A 17049-nucleotide genomic window follows, 5' to 3' on the forward strand; every position below is an offset into this window, starting at 1 on the left:
CATGTGAATGGCTGCAATGGAAATATGTTGAATTAAACATTTGTTGATGTGTTGAATACTTATTTTCCCGCACTGTATATACACACTCACTGAGCACGTTATTAGGAACACTATACTATACTCGGTAGGGCCTCCCTTTGCTCTGAAAACAGCCTCAATTCTTTGTGGCATTGATTCCACAAGATGTTTATAACATTTCTTTGACATTCTGGTCCATGATGACATGATTGCATCACGCGATTGCTGTAGATTTTTCAGGTGCACTTTCAAGCTGTGAATCTCCCGTTCTACCACATCCCAAAGGTGTTCTATTTGATTCAGATCTGGTGGCTGGGAAGGCCACTGAAGAACACAGAACTCATTGTTATGTTTCTGAAACCAGTTTGAGACGACTTTTGCTTTGCGACATGGTGCATTATCATGCTGGAAGTAGCCATTAGAAGATGGGTAAATTGTGGCCATGAAGGCATGCACATGGTCAGCAACAATACTCAAATAGGCTGTGGCATTCAAGCAATATGATTGATTGGTATTAACAGGCCCAAAGAGTGCCAAATAAACATTCCCCACACCATTACACCACCTCCACCATGAGAATGTGTACAGGTGTTCCTAATAAAGTGTTTGTTGAGTGTATATATAATATATATATATATATATTTGTATTTATTATACTACAGCATATACTTCATCACTTTCATATTTATTTGTGTCTCTGTGTGTGGTTTACATATGTATGTATATATAGTGTGTGATTTTCTCGAATTGTAGGACATCAGCACTTATTACCGTCTACCTTTTTCTAAAATGTTTGTTAATATATCACAACACTTACGCATGGCCACTTTATTATGGGGGTTTTACGTCCTGTTATCTCTAATTGTCTTATCACTATGCGTATTACTAATTTATTACATGTCCCCAGCATTTTCTTTTTATCTTAAAATTGTTATTGTCTATTTATATAGGCAGGCCTATATTTGCACTTTCGCCCACGTAGCACTTCATCTCCTAAAGACCATTTGGGAAGACGTGATATCTGCACCCTAAGATATCTAAGTGTCATTTCGATGAGGTCTGTAGCAGAGGCCATAGAGCACAGCAAACAAATAATCATGTGTTTAAATATCCTTGTCGTTTTGAAAAATGACCATTGTCACCTGCACAGGAATGCCATGCGGCCAACATTGAAGAAATGTGCTTCTCGAATCTATCATTAACGACTGTTTCCACACGCTTTTTTCATTGCATTGCCATATTATCAGTTGGTCATTGATGCCTCACGAATAACGACAATGCGTCGAAAATTAAAGAAATGTAAACATGAATTATGTTATTACTGTCTAAGCATCGAAAAGCTGTATGCGTAAAGGCGTCTCACAGTGGCTTGCCTGAAAAAAAAACAGAGGAATTTGTAGCGCCCCTTTGCTGGTCTGGGCAATTAATAGGGGTGGCTAACCTGAATTCTTTAAATAAAATGTTATCTCTAACTATTATTGTATTTTTACTTTGTCTGTTCACATTAACACAGTCCCACCAATTACATGTCTTTTGTTATTTTATTCAAATCAGTCTTCTTTCACTGATATTAAATCCCCAAAATAGATTGCATGAATTGAAATACAGTAACACAACGTGCACACACAAATATCCAAATGTAAATGGTAAACACTGTAAACCTCAATGAAAAGAAATAAAACCTATTCTAAAGCCGGCAATGATAACTACGACAACAATACCAAAGTCCAGTGCGTTGCAGGCCTGGCGCGTGTAGCTTGCGTGCGTTGTAGCTCACCTAAAATGGCGGCTCCTTCACTCTCACGAGCTAGACGACAAAAACCAAACTCCCAGTTCCTTAAGCCGGCAGCCTCGCGAAGCTCCTCTCTCGGCAACCGGGGTAGTTCTCTCAAACGGCAGGAATCTTTGGTGCCACTGTCTCTCCCGGTGGCTATCGACGTTTTGAACTCCCGTGTTGGTCGAACACACAGCCCATAAGCCTCCGAAGAAAAACTAGCTCTCTCACTGTAGGCTAGGCTAAGCCAGGTGGTTGACCGTCGGAACGGTTACTCCTCTGCAGAGAAATTGTTCCAAAACAGGTCATACGCCGAACGTAATAACTTATAAGATGCACGGGTTGTGCACTCGCATTATTACCTTGTTCTAAACACAGAAATAAGTGGGCTACCTATTTCCACAATATTAACCTTACTCAGCACAGCAGCATATTCCATGCGTTCTCTTCGTTCGCCATCCCGAATCTAACTTCTCCTTCTCATCCACCTGACACCTGACCTTCATCTCACTTTTTCATTGGCTCATGAAAATAAACAAAATGCACAAACTTTACATTTGAATCTTTTCTCACAGAAATCAAAAATAAATTCCTTTACAATATTGCCAGCATTGTGAACACAGTATTTAAGAAAACAAAATACATTTTACATCAGGTAAATAATTCAATACATGAACTTAACCCATGAAACTCTATTCAATATCAAACATAGTAATAGTTTTACCCTTTTTAAGTCCTATGTATTCTATTAATGAACTTATTCTATTTATACTATTTATTAGTTCCTATTTATTAATCAAAGAACTTTTAATAGTTAGGCCTAATTTTCCATAGGGCTACAAATTGGAGACACGTGCTTACAGGGGCGTCGAACCGGCGGCTCCCCTTGATGGAGCAAAGTTGTTACATTGACAAAGACAAGCTCCGCGCTCATGGGCAATTTATAGGGGGCAACTGTGCTGCGAGTATCTAAGCAGTCGTATTGACTGGATGAAATGCAATGTTTCAAACAGATCTGATGAATTCACCTGCTTTGAAAAAGTGTGCGTCAGGGAGTGCTTTTGACACGAAGCAAAAATCTACAGTCAAGCGTCCTTCAGCAGACAGCCTTGTGTTCTTTAGTCATGAGACTTGTCAAAACGGCAGAAAAAAATGGTCACAAACGAAATATTGTTTCTACACTTAAAATGAACAAAGAAAAAATGAGCTAGCCTGATATAACTCATGTTCATGACGATGCAAATGTAAAGAGATTTCGAACTGTTCTGTTGCACACGTTGTGACTCATTTTATTTTTCTACAAGAATCATTTACCATGACGGGAATCAAACCCGGGCCGCCCTGCGTTAAAAGGCAGATTCCTATCCGCTAGACCAAGACGTGATATGTGCACCCTAAGATATCTAAGTGTCACTTCGATGAGGTCTGTAGCCGAGGCCATAGAGCATACCAAACAAATAATCAGGTGTTTAAATATCCTTGTCGTTTTGAAAAATGACCATTGTCACCTGCACAGGAATGCCATGCGGCCACCATTGAAGAAATGTGCTTCTCAAATCTGTCATTATAGTAAATTTAAAGACAAATACTAGCCTTAGTAATCCCACATCTAGGGGAAAAGGTCACAAGGACACCAGATGGTCCTGGAACATCTCAGAGGGGTGAGATCACTTAGGTGGGGGCTGACTAGGGGGTATGGATGCTTTGAAGTAGAGTGGTATACAGCTGTGTAAACATCATCAGGTGATCTGGGGACAGGATGGATGGGTGATAAACACAGTTGTAAACAGCCAAGACAAAAGGGCTTTAGAAAACAGCCTAGATCAATTGATCTCTACAGTAGACTGATCGGCGCCAAGCCAAAGGGGGCGTAGCCCCGGGATGACGAAATGTAGTTCTTGAATATTATTGGTGTATGTAAACAGGAAGTAGACGTTTGTTGAATGAAGGTTGTTGACCTATGTGAAGTCTATAAAAAGACAGGTAACGGAAGTGAAAAGTGTGTTCAACTTTGCAAACCTGACCCGGCTTTGTTCTCTGTGAATAAAGTCTCTGAATGAATCAACAGCTCTGGTTAACGGTATGTTATTTCAAAATACCATGATTTAAATTCCACTACATCATTAACGACTGTTTTCCACACGCTTTTTTCATTGCATTGCCAGATAATCAATTGGTCATTGATGCGTCACGAATAACGACAATGCGTCGAAAATTAAAGAAATGTAAACATGAATTATGTCATTACTGTCTAAGCATCACAAAGCTGTATGCGTAAAGGCGTCAGGAAGACATTCTCGAGTCTGCACCTGTAGTGTGTTCACTGTATGTCCACAGGAGTGTAAAGAGGATCAGGCTGCCCTGATGATGGAGGCAGCAGGACCGGCAGCTTTCGCAGCCTACACCCCACTCCCACAGAGGACATCAAGACGGGCCAGGCACACGAGAGAGAGGGCCAGAATGGCTAAAGAAAGAAAGGAAGAGAAGGAGGGTTGGAGGAGGGAGATGGAGGAGAGAGCGGAAGAGGTGGAGGGAGCCCAAAACCTTCTGCATAAGGTGAAGGAGCACACCGATGCAGAGAAGGAGAGGCTGAAGGAGGAGAGAGAGAGGGTGGACAAGGACAGAGAAATGGTGGACAAGGACAGAGAAATGGTGGAGAGGAAGAGGAAGATAGTCAACCATCTTAAAGATAATATGGAGAGGAAGAGGAAAGTGTTGGATAGAGACACTGAGAAAGTGAATGAATGCAATGCAATACTCAGTCGCATTCAAAAGACGCAGGAAAATAACAAAAAGGATTTGGAGGAGAGGATTGTCCAGTTGGAAATAAAGGCGAAAGAGGTGGAGGAGGTGGAGAAAGTGACAAAGGAGATGGAGGAGACTTTCCAGAGGGAGATGGAAAAAACAAGAAATGAGATGAAGAGGAGAGAGAAGGAGGTGGAGGAGAGAGAGAGGGTGGTGCAGGAGAGAGAGAAGGAGGTAAAGAAGAGCGAAGAGAGATTAAAGATGAGTGAGAAGGAGACCGAAACAATGGAGGTGATGAAGAGAAGGGTAGAAGAGGTTGACAGAGAGATGGAGAGAATCCTAGAGGAGAAAGAAATGGAGGTGAAACAAGTGAAAGAGAGGATGGAGGTGATGAAATGGGCAGAGGAGGAGAGAGAAAAAGACAGGAATGAGAAGAAGAAAGAAAAGGATATTGAATGGATGAGAAAGGAGTTGGAGGCGATGAAGAGAGTAGAGGAGGTGGAGAGAGAGAAGGAGAAAATCCTGGAGGAGAAAGAATGCGACGTTAAACGTGTGAGAGAAGAGATGGATGTGATGATAAAGAATATGGTGGAAAGGAGGGAGAGGGAAGTGAAAGAGGAGATGAGGATGAAGACAGAGATGGAGAGAGAGAGGGAGAAGATTGAAAAGGAGAAAGAAAAGGTTATTGAATGGATGAGAAAGGAGATGGAGGCGGGTATGAAGAGAGAAGAAGAGATGGAGAGAGAGATGGAGAGAATCCTGGAGGAGAAAGAAAGGGAGGTGAAACAAGTGAAAGAGAGGATGGAGGTGATGAAATGGGCAGATGAGGAGAGAGAGAGAAACAGGAGTGAGAAGGAGAAAGAAAAGGATTTTGAATGGATGAGAAAGGAGTTGGAGGCGATGAAGAGAGTCGAAGATATGGAGAGAGAGATGGAGAGAATCTTGGAGGAGAAAGAATGTGACGTTAAACACGTGAGAGAAGAGATGGATGTGATAAAGAATATGTTGGAAAGGAGGGAGAGTGAAGTGGAAGAGGAGATGAGAAAGATTACAGAAGATGTCGTGAAGTGGATGAAGACAGAGATGGAGAGGGAGATGGAGAAGATTGAGAAGGAGAAAGAAAACGATATTGAATGGATGAGAAAGGAGATGGAGGCGGGTATGAAGACAGTAGAAGAGATGGAGAGAATCCTGGAGGAGAAAGAAATGGAGGTGAAACAAGTGAAAAAGAGGATGGAGGTGATGAAATGGGCAGAGGAGGAGAGAGAGAGAGACAGGAGTGAGAAGGAGAAAGAAAAGGATTTTGAATGGATGAGAAAGGAGTTGGAGGCGATGAAGAGAGTAGAGGAGGCCGAGAAAGAGATGGAGAGAATCCTGGAGGAGAAAGAAATGGAGGTGAAACAAGTGAAAGAGAGGATGGAGGTGATGAAATGGGCAGAGGAGGAGAGACAGAGAAACAGGAATGAACAGGAGAAAGAAAAGGATATTGAATGGGTGAAAAAGGAGTTGGAGGCAATGAAGAGAGTAGAAGTGGTCGAGAAAGAGATGGAGAAAATCCTGAAGGAGAAAGAAGATGACGTTAAACGCATGAGAGAAGAGATGGATGGGATGATAAATAATATGGTGGAAAGGAGGGAGAGGGAAGTGAAAGAGTTGATGACAAAGATTACAGAAGATGTCGTGAAGAGGATGAAGACAGAAATGGAGAGAGAGAAGGAGAAGACTGAAAAGAAAAGAGTAATGGCGGCGAACCTGGAGTTTGCCAGAGAGAGCATGGAGAGGGCTTTCCATAAAGGGAAACAAAATACAGGTATGCCCTCCATTATCTGCTTACAGTGCATTCTAAGCATGATCATTTTGGCTTCTCAAATCACCTCAAAATAATTTAGATTTTATCTATACAAATGATAAGACAATTTTTCTCTTTCAGATATTTCAACACAGAGACAATTCTGGAAATCCACAACTATCCCAAACTTACTACCACAATAACTACCCTGCATACTACCACTATAACTACACTTGCCGTTTCAATTCTCTTTCATTAAAGTCATATTCAAAGGCAAACTGTGTGTCATGTTTGAAATGCTGTATTTTACAAGTTGCATAGCTGTAAACTATGTTGAGTGATGATGAGTTTAGGAAGAAAGGGTATGTACAAAAATGAATACTCCTGCACACACGATTGTTACCTCTGCTTATTTATTGTGTCGACGTTTCGGTTTATGACCTTTATCAAAACATTTTTATCTGTGAGGTCTGTATTCCTAACACCACAAAAAGACAAAGTGGTGGTGTTTGTGTTTTTTACATTTACAAGTTGAGGAAGAAAAAACATGGCACATGTATGCACATGGGTTAGATTAGAAACAATCTGGGTAAACCTTAATTTGAAGAGGTATGCATGAGGTCTGTTATGTTTTTCTCTATATCCCATAATATTGATTACAATGATCAACATATTTGTACCCTGAAAAGAACCCAAACTGAACAAGTTCCCCATTATAAGTACCTGGGCATTTAGATAGATGATACACTTTTAAAATACATGTTGAAAAAGTGATCAACAGTTTGCGAGTTAGACTTGTACTTGTTTTGTAAAGAAATTTCTTGCTTCACCTTTGATAATAGGAGGAAGATTGTCTTGGCAACGCTCCTCCCTGTTCGTGATTATGGTGACACAATTTAAAATCACACGACAGCCTCAATTCTTAAACCACTAGACCCGATTTATCACTCTGCTCTGCAGTTCATTTGTAGGCATGTTTTCTGTACCCACCATTGTCTTTTGTATCTGTCTGTGGGTTGGGATTCTTTGACGTTGAGAAGGGCTTATCATTGGATTTCATCTGTATATAAAGCAGTTCTTTTAAAACTCCCATTTTACCTCACATCATTGCTTTTATGGCGACTTATTGGCGATCAAACTTGCAGCTTGTTACTATTTAATGTGCTACAAGTGATTACAGAATTGAGAAGAACGTTTTAGCTGCTGTGCTCCTCAGATATGGAATGATCTTCAGGCTAGACTGAGGTTGGAGCACTTGGTCCCTTACACTTGTACCATCATCTGCTTTTTAGTGGACAATATATGCAATAAATACCTTTTTTACACAAACATCTTGAATCAGAATGGGTCAGCCCTAGCCTCTTACACAAACAGGGTCACAGTCAATGGGTACAAAACTGGAGCAAACGTGTGTATACCAAGATACTGTACCTCGACTCCTTTCCATTCCAAAAGAAATGTGTCCCTTTCCCTTCACTCAAATGTTGTGGATGACATGTACATAAAGCTACACACTGGTGCAGGTGTGATGTTATGAGAGCTTTAGCATTTAGCATTTCCTGTGTCCAGGCGTTCTATTCACTTCTAATAGGACAAATGAAGGTACACTTGCCTCATAAGGCTCATTCTTGTTTCATTTGTCCTATTAGCTCCTACTGACCTCACTTTACACAGACACAGAGGAGGAGAGACTCAGACTCATTAGAAGTTTATTACTGGATCAGTTTACAAAACAAAACAAAACTGCATGGAGCGTACAGTACAGCAGTGCTTGGAGTACCAGACATGAACACACACCTCACATGCACACACACATCGGAGCTGTCACAGTGGTATACCTTGGATCACACACAGACACACACACACACACACACACACACACACACACACACACACACACACACACACACACACACACACACACACACACACACTCACTCTCTCTCAGGGCTGCATGCGGATAGCTCCATCCAGTTTGATGACCTCTCCATTGATCATGGGGTTCTCAGCCAGTGATGTCACCAGGTGGGCAAACTCTGCAGGGTCTCCCAGGCGCGAGGGGAAGAGCACTTGGCGGGCCAGGAATGAACGCACCTTCTCAGGTTAACCCGCCAGGAGAGGAGTGGAGAACAGAACCTAAGGAGAGGGAGAGAGAGGTTGTCTGATATGGAGAGGAAGGGGGGGGGGAGGAGTGTGTGAAAGAGTGCGTATGTATGTGTGTGTGTTTACTGACTGGGTGCGATGGTGACCACACAGATGTCCATGGGTGCCAGGTCTCGGGCGATGGGTAGAGTCATCCCAACAATACCCCCCTTAGAGGCTGAATACGCAGCCTGACCCACCTACAGAGAGAGAGAGTGAGAGTGAAGGAAGGGGCTGTTGAGACAGTGTTTGTGTGTGTGTGTGTGTGTGTGTGTGTGTGTGTGTGTGTGTGTGTGTGTGTGTGTGTGTGTGTGTGTGCGTGCGTGCATGGTGCAATGGAGGTCTTGGCGATCTGTTGGTTCTTGTGTGTGATTGGCTGACGGTACTGCAGCATGTTGACCTCTTCCTCACTGCAGGGTCTACTACAGTTGGAGCAGTCAGAGAGCACAGCCTGGGCCCCTGCAACCAAACATACACCCTGAAATATGGTTTGGACAAAGGATCCCAATGTCAAGATAATATTGCTGTAGGGAAGCTACTCTATGACACAATACCATGTGGAAATGTCAATGATTTTCTAAAGATGAGTGGATAGTGGATAGTGGATAGTGGATAGTGCCTGGTGGGGTCGCAGACTTCAGGCAGATTGTTGACCTAATACGAAACATTAGTACTTTATTTGGACATTATATGATACTTTTGAAGCCCTGAAATAGTGGGAGTATGTTTACAAATGTTTTTTTAAAAACCCATTGAATTAAAGTTGAGAATCTCTACTTTGACCCCATAATATTTGTTTGATTTCAAATCCAAGTGTAGAGCTAAAAGAACAGAAAATGCTTCCTCTTTCCAATACTTATGAAGAGCACTGTATTCATGTTAATCAGTTGCTTCATTACTGTAATATGTGATGTGTTTTGAACTAGTATTTTGAAATACTGTTTTTAGGAGCCAATGATATAAAACAAGTGCATACATGTAAAGAACATAACACATTTTTAGAGGAGTTCAAATATGTAAAATTCAGTATTACTCGAAAGAAAATATTTGCCCAAAAATATTTGCCCCATAGTCCTTCTTGAATCAATGGGTCTGCAAACTATTAAAACCCGATAGGGATCAAACAGGCAGCAACTATTAGCAGGATGTTAAGATAAAGGCCGACAATAACATCACTGAGTGTTGCCCTCTGCGCAGGGATCCCCTTTCAATCATTCACTAGCCATGGCTTCAACTTCACCTCTCACATACTCTTTCGCCTGTGTTTCATGATCTGAAACACAGGTGTCATGACGGGATAAAATAATCACTTCAGCAGACGTGTCCGGGGTTACTCAGAAGAAGCGATTGAACCTGTAAAGATGGGTTACCTTCCGTACTTCTCCACCGAGACATGAACTCTCCTTGCCTTACTCATCACTCTGATCGTAGTGTAAGAAGTTTTAATAAAAAATATTATTTGTTAGTTAGTTAGTTGTGATAATACATACAAATGATAGTATTGATAATTACAGTTATCTAACAGTTTCAATGATACCTATGACTTGATCGTTTTGCTTTTGTTTCAAGTCAGATTGTTGATTTATATTTGTTCTGACCAGGTATGGATACTGGCCATATGGAATATTAAAAAAACTAGGCATTCCTTGTCTCAAACCCATCCCTTTCCTCGGGACGATGATGGGATATAAGAAGGTTTGTAGAGATTAAGCCCATAAACAACAACATTGTAGACTCATCCATGATGTGTGTTGTTGTGGTGAAAGCCATGGGAGCTGAATATGAATTGTTTTACCCAGAAAAATGGGCAATAAAGCTTTTGAACGAAAACGAAAAGAGAGGAGTGGGAGCCGGTCTGTAGTGGAAAAGGGCCATCATAAACTAAGCCACAGTTCAGGTTTATGACAAGCATTTATGATCTGGCTATTTTTTTGTTTCGTTTTTTGTTCCCAGGGTGGTTTCACCAATTTTGACACAGAGAGCTTCCAGAAATATGGGAAACTGTGGGGCTGAGTCTGCTAAACTGATCCTGGTTATTGTTAACTATGATGGATATATGTATCTCTCAGTGTCTACAGTATACACTCTTAAACCAGGTGGACACCGTGCGATTTTCACAAACACAGACGATCTAACCGACGAAATGGTCTCGTACACCAAGACAAATGATCTGTCTTGATGCAATGTACACTGCCCAAGCAACAATTTCATGCTTCCACATTAATAATTTGAATCTGTTATTGAGCGATTTAAGTTTTAAGCTTTTAAGTATTCTGTAGTATGGTCCCTGTGGGGGGACATGCAGCGTTCGGCCTGTAGAGGGAGCTACAGGACCGTGGCCAGGGTGACGTCGGCGAGGCTCCGTTGCACACCTGTTGCAAATGAAGCCTCGTTGACTAGATGGTTTAAGATGTGTGTGCCTCGGCGTTCGAGGGAGAAGGAGGGCGACTGGAAAGTCGCCGAGTGGCGTGTTACGAACATTGAAATTATTACGAACATTGGAATTATTACTAACATTTTATGAAAATAAACGGGATACTCCCAGAAAACAGTACCTCGACTCCGCCTCTGTGTCACAGACTTGTTACAGTGGCGCCCAACGTGGGGCACAGCAAAGGCGGAGAAAAAAAGGGAATGGAGGCGTTAAGCGCGGCTATCGGAAAGGATGGCCCTTATACTGGAGCAGCAGGCCCACCTCCAGCAGGAGCACCAGACCACGGTGAGGGAGATGGTGACGGCAAGGGCTGAGGACCGTACCCTCCTCCTGGAGCTCGTCAGGGCCCTGATGATGGAGGAGGGGAGCCGGCCCTTTGCCTACACCCAGCAGCTGCGGGACAGCGCGCGGCGGTGGCTGGACCCAGGGAACAGCTCGTCGGAGGAGGTCGGGGACCGGGTGGTGTTGGAGCAATTCCCCACGGGGCTCCCGGCCCGGACCGCCGCCTGGGTCCAGTACCACCGGCCCCAGGATCTCGCGGCCGCCGTTACCTTGGTGGAGGACGATCTCTCCTTTCCGCCGCAGGAGCCCCGATGACCAACCCCGGCCCCGCGCCAGGGGGCGGGGGTCCGGCGCCCGGCCCGAGGACGAGATGGCAGGGGCAGGCATGTCGAGAACCAGCCCTGGCCCCACAGGAAGCACCCCGAGCGACAGGGGGGGTGTGTTGGCGATGCGGACGGCCGGGCCATGTACAGGCGGAGTGCCCAGTGAGGGAGGTGGGGCAGGTCGTCCGCATCGGCGACATACCGGGCCCTCCCCCCGGACCAGGAGTGGCGTATCGTGTTCCGGTAAGGATACAACATGATATGCACCAGGCCTTCTTGGATTCGGGCTGCATGCAGTCCATGATCCAGGAGCGCCTGGTTCGACTGGGGGCATTGTTAAAGGCATCGAGGGTGTTGGTGAAGTGTGTGCATGGGGACATTCACGAATATCCCGTGGTCACGATCAAGATTCATTTTGAAGGGAAAAAGCATAGTGTACAGGCGGCGGTTAGCCCGCGCCTCACCATCCCCTTATTCTGGGTGTAGATTGGGAGGGGTTTCCTCAAGCGGTAAGCAGGGCTACCGGGGTGCGTGCACGACAGAGAGGGAGGTGTGAGGCGGGTAATGTGTTCTGTGCTGAGGCGGCGCCTCGCGACACTGCCGAGGAGCCGGAGCCGGCGGGGGGGTCTCAACCCGAGATTCCCCCGCCGAACTATCCGTTGCTAGGTGACTTCCCCCTCGAGCAGTCTCGTGACGAGACCCTACGATCGGCCTATGACCAAGTGATAGCGATTGATGGTACTTTGGTACGGCCAAACGCAGTACGCGCCCACCCCTATTTCGCGATTATCAGCGACAGGTTGTACCGAGTAAGTCGTGACTCACATAGCCAGGAGGAAGTAACCCAGTTGTTGGTTCCCCGTAGCCGCCGGGAAATGGTCTTCCAGGCGGCTCATTTCAACCCCATGGCGGGCCATTTAGGTTATGGTAAGACACTAAACCGTATAATGGCTCGATTTTATTGGCCGGGAATTCGGGCAGAGGTGCGTAGGTGGTGCGCGAATGTCAGTTGGTAAAGCCCCCTTGCGGCCCTTACCATTGGTCGAGAACCCATTCGACCGCATTGCGATGGATATTATCGGGCCATTTGATCGGTGTACACAGGGATATCGATTTGTGTTGGTCTTGATAGATTACGCAACCCAATACCCCGAGGCAATACCGCTGCGCAATATCTCTGCCAGGAGTGTAGCGCAGGCATTGTTTCAAGTAATCTCCCACGTGGAAATCCCGAAAGAGATTCTCATCGATCAGGGCACTAATTTTATGTCACGCACCCTCAAGGAACTGTATGGCTTGTTGAACATCAAGGCGATTCGAACCAGTGTTTACCACCCGGCCACTGATGGCCTTTGTGAGCGGTTCAATCGGACCTTGAAGTCAATGATCCGGAAGTTCGTACACGAAGATAGTCGGAATTGGCATAAATGGCTAGATCCCCTGTTGTTTGCGGTACGGGAAGTCCCCCAAGCTTCCACCGGGTTTTCCCCGTTTGAATTACTCTACGGGCGTAAGCCTCGGGGTGTCCTAGACCTTCTTAAAGAAAATTGGGAGGAAGGGTCAAAGCTCCACGCCCTAGGGGTTATCTCACGCGAGCATTTGCTGCAAGCCCAGGAGCGTCAAAAGTGACTGTACGACAGGGGAACTAACCTGCGAGAATTTACACCGGGAGATAAGGTGCTCGTACTGTTACCCACCTCCAGCACAAAATTACTAGCGAAGTGGCAAGGGCCGTTTGTGGTCACACGTCGCATGGGGGACGTGGATTACGAGGTAGTACGCTCGGACCAGGGGGATAGCTTGCAGGTGTATCACGTAAATCTCCTAAAAAAATGGAACGACGTGGTCACTGTTGCTCTGGCTACAATAATTCCAGAGAGAGATGAGTTCGGTCCGGAAGTCCCAAAATCAAAAGTTAGCACTCCGGTCGGTATTGATAACCATCTCTCTGCTAGCCAGGCCACGGACGTTGCAGATTTGCAAGCTAAGTTCGCGGACGTGTTCTCTCCCCTGCCCGGTCGGACTACGCTTATCGACCACCACATAGAAACGCAGCCGGGTTTAACGGTGCGCACGCGTCCCTATAGGTTGCCGGTACACAAACGAGACATTGTGTGCAGGGAATTGGAAGCCATGCTGGAGCTGGGTGTGGTCGAGGAGTCCCGCAGTGACTGGTGTAGCCCCATCGTGCTTGTCAACAAGCCGGATGGGGCTATACGGTTCTGTGTGGATTATAGACGGGTTAATGCGGTCTCCAAGTTCGATGCCTACCCGATGCCCCGGGTTGACGAGCTCTTGGACCGGCTTGGCACGGCCAACTATTTCACGACGTTGGATTTCACGAAGGGATACTGGCAGATTCCACTCTCGCCGGTATCCCGGGAGAAAACTGCATTCTCCACTCCGCTCGGGCTATTCCAGTTCACGGTGCTCCCTTTCGGGTTGTTCGGAGCCCCAGCCACTTTTCAGCGCCTCATGGACCCTGAGGTCCCTGAGGCAGGCGGGGCTGACGGCCAACCCGAAGAAGTGCGTGATCGGGCGGAGGGAGATCCGGTATCTGGGGTACCACTTGTGTCGGGGGGAGGTGCGGCCACAGATTGAAAAGACTGCGGCCATCGCAGCCACTCCGCGGCCCAAGACAAAGAAGGAGGTGAGGGCCTTCCTGGGGCTGGCTGGCTATTACCGGCAGTTCGTGCCGGGGTTTTCAGAGCTGGCCAGTCCCTTGACGGACCTCACCCGGAAGGGTGCCCCGGATCCGGTCCAATGGTCGGGCAAGTGCCAGGGGTCGTTCGAGGCCCTTAAGGGAGCTCTTTGTGGAGAAACGGTCCTGTATGCGCCTGATTTTAACCTCCCTTTCTCCCTACAGACGGACGCGTCGGATAGAGGCCTGGGAGCAGTGCTGACCCAGCGGGTGGAGGGGGCTGACCGGCCGGTGCTGTACCTGAGCCGCAAACTATCGGAGAGGGAGGGCCGGTACAGCACGGTGGAGAAGGAGTGCCTGGCCATCAAGTGGGCGGTCGGCGCCCTCCGCTACTATCTGCTGGGTCGCGCTTTCACCCTCTACTCCGACCATGCTCCCCTCCAGTGGCTCCACCGGTGGTATCTCGCCTTCAACTTTTCGGTCGTGCACAGACCGGGGGCGCAGATGGTCGTGGCAGACTTCCTCTCCCGTGCAGGGGGGGGGGGGAGTAGGTTGTCAGCCGTCGTGTCCCCGGCCTGTGTCGGGTGGTGGGGGTATGTGGGGGGACATGCAGCGTTCGGCCTGTAGAGGGAGCTACAGGACCGTGGCCAGGGTGACGTCGGCGAGGCTCCGTTGCACACCTGTTGCAAATGAAGCCTCGTTGACTAGATGGTTTAAGATGTGTGTGCCTCGGCGTTCGAGGGAGAAGTAGGGCGACTGGAAAGTCGCCGAGTGGCGTTGTGTTACGAACATTGAAATTATTACGAACATTGGAATTATTACTAACATTTTATGAAAATAAACGGGATACTCCCAGAAAACAGTACCTCGACTCCGCCTCTGTGTCACGGACTTGTTACAGTCCCAAACACAACTTGTGCGTTGCCAATGTTTGACAACATCCTGGATTCTCATTGGTTGAGGCTCCTATATTGCCTCTGAGCACGTCTCAAACTGCATGAATAAAGAGGAGCCACGACACGTCAGAATTTAAATCGGAAGTGATTGTGTCTTCCCTCCATGTCATTGAAAGGGCAAAAATGTAATTAAAAAAATAAAGAAATAAAGGGTTCTAAAAGGATTCTTTGGTTGAATAACTCTTATGGGTTCCATTTGCAGTGCCCTGCGTAAGTAATGGGACAAGCATTTTTTCTTCTTTTGCATTATGCAAATGTCCAAATTAAGCACTCATGTTTAGTATTTGGTCCCCAATCCTTTGTATGCAAAAGTGCAAAAGTCTGTGACCCATTGACCCAACCAGACGCTGGGTATCTTCTCTGGTAATGCTCTGCCAGACCTATATTGTAGCGATTGTTGTTTGTTTTTTTAGGATGTTTTGTCCTCCTCTTCAGCAAATTAAATGCATGTTCTATAGGATTCTATAGGATTCACTTTTTGGCCCTGAATAATTTCCTAGTTGCTATGGCAGTATGTTTTGGGTCATTGTCCTGCTGTATGGTGAAATGCCGTCCAATGAGTTTGGAGCAATTAACTTGTACTTGGACTGACAAGATGTTTCTGAACACTTCCGAATTCATCCTCATCAAAGGAGACGTGAGCCAGTTCCAGTGGAAGCCATACATGCCCAAGGCATAACACCCCCTCCCCCATATTTCACAGATGATGTGGTATGCTGTGAATATTGGGCAGTTCCTTTTTTTCTCCACACTTTCTCCGGTACATGTTTTTCCAGAACTCTGCAGGCTCTTTTAGGTACCTTTTAGCAAACCGTAACCTGGCCAGCCTGTTTTTGTGGCTGAGTAGTGGTTTGCACCTTGCAGTGTAGCCTCTGTAGTTCTGCTGGTGAAGTCTTCTGCGGATGGTAGTCTCTGACTCATTGACGCCTACCTCCTGGAGAGTGTTCCTAATCTATGGGGCAGTTGTTTTTTTTTTTTTTTTTTTTTATTATGGTGAGCATTCTTTGGTTATCCACTGGAAGTCTTCCTTGCCATTTGCGATTTCTTAGCTCACCAGTGCTTTCTTTCCTTTTAATGAAGTTCCAAACTGTTGATGTTGGTAGGTTTAAGTAGTAGTAGGTTTTAATGTTTCATTTTTTTCTGATATTTCAGCATCATAATGGCTTCCCTGACTTTCAATAACATCTCTTTGGTCCTCATGTTGACAAGACACCAATAGCAGACTGCACAAATTATGTGACGGAACACACCTGACGAACACACCTGTCAAGCCAATTGTCCCATCACTTTTGTGTAGCCTGAAATAGGGGGATTATGCATAAAAGTGTTGTAATTTCTGAATGATAAACCAATATGTACACAAATAACATCAAATAAAAGATGAGAATCTCTACGTTCTCATTTCAACTCCAAAAAGAAGAAAAAATGCTTCACTGTCCCATTACTTTCGCACGGTACTGTATAACCTTCTGTGGAAAAGGGTTCTACATGGAACCCAAAAGGTTTCTTCAAAGGGAGAGTGGAAGAAGAACCCTTTTTGGTTCTAGGTAGCACTTTTTTTCTAAGAGTGCAGGATCTGTGATGGGTCTGTCTGTCTCTATCTACGGTATATTCGCTTGAATGCCACAGCCTATTTGAGTATTGTTGCTGACCATGTGCATCCCTTCATGGCCACAATTGACCCATCTTCTAATGGCTACTTCCAGTATGATAATGTCAGCATGATAATGTCACAAAGCAAAAGTTGTCTTAAACTGGTTTCATGAACATGACAATGAGTTCAGTGTTCTTCAGTGGCCTTCCCAGGATCTGAATCCAATAGAACACCTTTGGGATGTGGTAGAACGGGAGATTCACATCTTGAAAGTGAACCTTAAAAATCTGCAGGAATTGAGTGATGCAATCATGTCATCATGGACCAGAATCTCAAAGGAATGTTTCCAAC

At 45.5% G+C, this 17049-nt stretch overlaps 1 pseudogene across 1 annotated transcript in view; it reads left to right on the forward strand.

Annotated features, from left to right (window-relative positions):
* Positions 1 to 17049, forward strand: part of LOC310824594 (cytochrome P450 3A27-like) — a 161337-nt pseudogene that overhangs the window by 137641 nt on the left and 6647 nt on the right. The gene's annotated exons all lie outside the window — the stretch shown is intronic.

Source organism: Argentina silus, assembly GCF_951799395.1.
Source record: "Argentina silus genome assembly, contig: scaffold_70, whole genome shotgun sequence".
Taxonomy (NCBI): domain Eukaryota; kingdom Metazoa; phylum Chordata; class Actinopteri; order Argentiniformes; family Argentinidae; genus Argentina; species Argentina silus.